The following is a 5802-nucleotide window of genomic DNA, read 5'->3' as shown; positions in this document are numbered from 1 at the left end:
CGCTGTCTGATGTAGAAGAGCTGCATGGGTTGAAGGAGAAAGAAGACAGAAGACCATGGATCGTGGAGGGATGCGAGGGAGTAATGAACATGGAGTCTCTAAGTGTGTCTGTGTATTTATTTTTATTAAAGTATTTATTCTCTGTGTGGTGTATTTTTTTAACCCTTTATTGGAGATTCTTAATGGCCGGGTCAAACTTGCCTGACAATAAGAATATCTGACTTAATACTAGCTAGTAAAACAAAGCTAGTATTAACTCATTATTACCCAGCAAGCCACCCGCCACCAGGGCAGCTGGAAGAGTTGGGTACAGCGCCAGATGATGGTGCTTCTATGAAAGCGCCATTTTCTGGGGCAGCTGCGGACTGCAATTCGCAGCAGAGGGGCCCAGAAAGCTCAGGCTAACCTGTGCTGCGGATTCCAATCTCTAAATTAGTAAGCTTAAAATACTGGTAGTTTACTTACAGTATGTTAGGATATAATCACATAGGACTACACGATGACCTTAACATTTAGGAAATTGTGTGTTACTCTTTAATTTTGATCTCCAGTGAATATAGAGCAGTCTTGCTGTCTCCTATGTGATGTCCGCCCACGGCTTGAGTTCTATAAATGTAACGTGAGTACAGATGGGTGAACCTCTGAAGGCTCGAGTTTGGTTCGGTTCGTCGAACGGAGGCTCCATTCGACGAAAGTTCGACGAACCGTTCGACGAACCTCTCGAACTCCATTGAAACCAATGGCAGGAAAACACAAACACATAAAAACACATTATAAATGTACACATACAGTTAAAAAAAACATTGCCATTACACTTACAGGTCCCCGCGATACGTCCTGCATTCTGTCTCCTGCCGCTTTTCCTTCAGATAATCGCTGCGTCCTCCCGGTAAGCAGCACTAATGATAGGACCTTCCGTGACGTCAAAAAAGCATGTGACCAGTCACATGTCTATTATCTCATTGGCTACAGACTGGTCACATTGCTAGATGTCATGCTAGGTCCTGTCATTGCATCTCTCCGGTATGCGGTGATCGTTCCAGCATCTCCATGTACCGGCGAAATGCTCTTGCACATGGTCGGCTTCCCCGTTCTGCTTCCCCGTTCCGTTATTCACCGGCTGCCTTAGCCGGTCAATAACGGAGCTCACCGTAGCTATAGCAACCCGCCTGTCAGCAGTGACGTCACCGCTTACAGCCTGCAGCCTCTGCTCACTCACTGAGTGAATAGACTGCACGGGGAGCAGCAGCGTCTTCCTCCCATGCAGCGCTGTCTGATGTAGTAGAGCTGCATGGGTTGAAGGAAAAAGAAGACAGAAGACCATGGATCGTGGAGGACTGACAGGGAGTAATAAACGTGGAGTCTCTTAAGTGTGTTTGTGTATTTATTTCTATTAAAGTATTTTTTCTCTGTGTGGTGTCTTTTTTTTTAACCCTTTATTGGAGATTCTTAATAGCCGGGTCAAACTTGGATGGATGCGGCAATTCTGGGCGGCTGCTGGGTGATATTGTTAGGGTGGTGGGCTCCTCATAATGTGGCGCTCCCCATCCTGACAATACCAGCCTCCAGCCATGTGACTTTATCCTGACTGGTATCAAATATGGGGGAACCACTTTTTTTTTTATTATTATTATTTATTTATTTATTTTACTACACGATATCATTTAAAATTAAAAATAAAAAAATAAATTGAATTCTTTACTGGGAACGGGACTAGAACTCATGAAGTTATGCTTCTTAGGCGAGCACTCTATCCACTGAGCTACTGCCTCTAATGATAAAGATAGGCAGATTTGGTAATCTTGTTGTCTGCATTGCAGAGTGAAGTCTCTGGTGACAGCGCGATTCACTTCATTGCTAGGTGGAGAGGACACAGTGCGATTGTGTTCTACGGTGCTGCTGCATCTTCATGTAGCAGAGCTGACAGTATCGTGTGGATTACGTCGGACCTGGATGTGTATTTGGGGATTAATAAACTGGTAAAAGAGGGTGTTTTATTGTCTTTTATTCCAAATAAAGGATTTTACGCTGTGTATGTTTCTTTACTTTCACTTTCAGGTTGATCGTGGAAGGTTTCTCGGGGAGATGCTTGGCATGATTAACCTCTTATTATTACCCCAATTGCCACCGCACCAGGGCAGTTCGGGATGAGCTGGGTGGAGTCGCGGGACTGTCGCATCTTATGGATGCGGCAATTCCAGGCGGCTGCTGGGTGATATTGTTAGGGTGGTGGGCTCCCGATAATGTGGTGCTCTCTATCCTGACAATACCAGCCTCCAGCTGTGTGGCTTTATCCTGGCTGGTATCAAATATGGGGGTAACCGAATATTTTTTTTTTTAATTATTTATTTATTTATTTTACTGCACGATATAGACCCGCCCGCCGGCGGCTGTGATTGGTTGCAGTGAGACAGCTGTCACTCATCGTGGGGGCGTGTCTGACTGCAACCAATCATGGGTGCTGGTGGGCGGGGAAAGCACGGAATACCTGATTGAATAATGAAGAGGCAGCCATTTTCTAAAGAGGAAAATACGCCGCAGATTTCTGACAACCGTGCAGCGAGACACCCATGATCGGTGAGTAGGAATGAGAGAGGGATTGTGCTGGGGACGCAGAACGCATGCAGAGAGCAACGTGTGCACATAGCCTTACTGTGAAAAGCCACGTTTTTGTTGATCGAACCGTTCTCGAACCTAATTCGAACTGTTGAGCTTTTAGCAAAAAGCTCGATTTCTAGCTCAAACACACCCCAAAATCATTCGAACATGAAATTGGCGAACCTCGAACCTCGCTCATCTCTACTCTCAGCACACATCAAGTTGTCATGGCAATCCATTGGTGCTTTGCTATCTTGTCACCAGCGTGCCAATGGGCGGATTGAATGATGCACCCCCCTACAGGTGTGTGATAATTGCCACTGTCAGAGATTGAAAGCAGCATTTACCAGGTTACCAACTTTGGGCAGACCTCTGTTCTACGTGTGGCTGTTAGAGGCAGGTGATGCATCTTATATGGAATTACTTTCCTGTTTCTCAGTCTCAATCAAAACACAAGTTTACTCATAAACAACATCCCATAAAGGGGCTATGTGGATGGAAAAATAAAAAAAGTTATCACACTTTGAAGAAGGGGAGGAAAGAATGAAAACAAAAAATGAAAACTGATCATTTTCTTAAGAAGTAAAAGGGAACCCTCTAACTAATCCTCGGGACGTTTGTTATCCCAGACTAGTTGTACCACTCAGCATGTTATTACGCCCCTGTAAGAAGGATAGCACAATTTGCAAGAGCCGACATCATCGCCAGCCCTCTGCAAGTCTCATTATGCAGCGTGGCTTTATTCAATCACATCATTGCGCCTCTGAAGCAGGGTGTGCACTTCCCAGCTTCAGAGGTGCACTATATATGACTGAAAGTGCAGAAGAGGACTCATGGACACAGAGGAGCCAAAGAACAGCAATCATGGGCGTGATAATATGTTGAGAGTAGAGATGAGCGAACTGGTCGCGGTTCGGCTCGAGTTCGGTTCGCCGAACGGAGGTCTCATTCGAGTTCGGTTCGGCGAACCGCATAGGAAACAATGGGAGGCAATCACAAACACATAAAAACACCTAGAAAACACCCTCAAAGGTATCCAAAAGGTGACAAACAACTCACAACACAACACAAACACATGGGAAAGTGACAAGGACATATACTCATGCGAAAACAAAAGAGCTGGACAAGGAAAAAGAGGAGGAGACACAGATATAGGCATAGCATGCCCTTCTAAAATCATGTAAAACACCGCAAGGTTACTGCAAGCGGAGTCTCCGGGGTAGGTAGCAAAGTCTTTGCTGAACCATGACTTGTTCATCTTGGCTCCTTTTAAAAAACACAGCAAGCAAGGGTTACTCCAAGCGGAGTCTCCCTTTTTTTCCAAAAATTGGGCCATACAGACACCCACCCCTTCAGTGGCAGCACTTGTGCCCCAGTTGTACACTTCACAGTTAGATTTGCATCAAGCACATTCAAAAATACGCCATCCTTCACCGTCCCCAGGATGACACCGGGGTAGGTAGCAAAGTCTTTCCTGATCCCAGCTCTGTTCATCTTGGATCATTTTTAAAAACACTGTAAGCAAGGGTTACTCCAAGCGGAATCTCCCTTTTTTCCAAAAATTGGGCCCCACACACACCCACCCATTCAGTGGCAGCACTTGTGCCCCAGTTGTACACTTCACAGCTAGATTTTCATCAAGCACATTCAAAAATACGTCATACTTAACCGTTCCCAGGATGACCCCGGGGTAGGTAGCAAAGTCTTTGCTGAACCATGACTTATTCATCTTGGCTCCTTTTAAAAAACAACACAAGCAAGGGTTACTCAAAGCGGAGTCTCCCTTTTTTCCAAAAATTGGGCCCCACACACACCCACCCATTCAGTGGCAGCACTTGTGCCCCAGTTGTACACTTCACAGGTAGATTTGCATCAAGCACATTCCAAATCCACAAGCATTTACTCTCCCCAGGATGACACAGGGGTAGTAAATTCCTTGTGGATCCATGACTTGTTCATTTTGATGAACGTTAGTCTGTCCACATTGTCACTGGACAGACGCATGTGCTTATCTGTCAGCACACACCCAGCAGCACTGAAGACACGTTCAGAGACAACGCTGGCAGCTGGACATGACAAGATCTCCAAGGCATAAGTGGAGAGCTCTGGCCATTTTTCAAGATTTGAAACCCAAAATGAACAAAGCTCCAGTTTGGAGATACTCCTGTATCATCCTCTCCAGCCGTTGACTATGAGTCAGACTTGTTGTCTCTGGTGGCCTTGCAAAGGATGGTTTAAAAAAATTATGAAAAGATTTAATAAAATTGCTGTTACCAGCACCAGATACGATGCTGCTGGTACGGGTAGACTGTTGAAGATGACGAGACCGTCTCATGTTTGTCAAGTTAAAACTGGGAGATTCACTCCCTGCACCAGGGTTGTTTGGTGGAAAAGCCGAGCTAAGATCGAGTAACAGCTTTTGCTGATACTCCTGCATAGGTGCGGCCCTTTCTATGGCTGGAATTATGTCACAAAAATTGGACTTGTACCGGGGATCTAATAGTGTGGCAAGCCAGTACTCATCATCACTTCTAATTTTGACAATACGAGGGTCATGTTGGAGGTAGTGCAGCAAGAAGGCGCTCATGTGTCTTGCGCAGCCATGCGGACCAAGTCCACGCTGTGTTTGTTGCATAGAGGTGCTAACTGTTCTTTCTTCCTCTGACATCTCCCCCCAACCTCTTTCAACTGAAATTTGACCAAGGGCTCCCTCATCCGCTGAGACTTCCATGTCCATGGACAGTTCGTCCTCCATTTCTTCATGTTCTCCTGCACCTTCCTCAATATTTCGCCTGCTACTATGCGCCCTTGTTGATCCCTGTCCTCGATGGTCCCATGCCTGCCGCATTGGTGATGATGAACGTCTGGACCTTGGTGATGTTGTTGTCTCTTGCGCATATGAATCCTCCTGTAGTTCCTCCCCTTCCTGTTGCCCCACCCCCTGACACCGAATAGTGTTTAGCGTGTGCTCCAGCATGTAAATGACTGGAATTGTCATGCTGATAATGGCATTGTCAGCACTAAACATATTCGTCGCCATGTCGAAACTGTGCAGAAGGGTGCATAGGTCCTTGATTTGAGACCACTCCATCAGGGTGATCTGCCCCACCTCTGCATCTCATTGGCCCAGGCTATACGTCATGACATATTGCACCAGGGCTCGACGGTGCTGCCACAGTCGCTGTAACATGTGGAGAGTCGAAT

Source organism: Anomaloglossus baeobatrachus, chromosome 1 (assembly GCF_048569485.1).
Source record: "Anomaloglossus baeobatrachus isolate aAnoBae1 chromosome 1, aAnoBae1.hap1, whole genome shotgun sequence".
NCBI classification, from domain to species: Eukaryota; Metazoa; Chordata; class Amphibia; order Anura; family Aromobatidae; genus Anomaloglossus; species Anomaloglossus baeobatrachus.
This window is presented reverse-complemented; position numbering follows the sequence as displayed.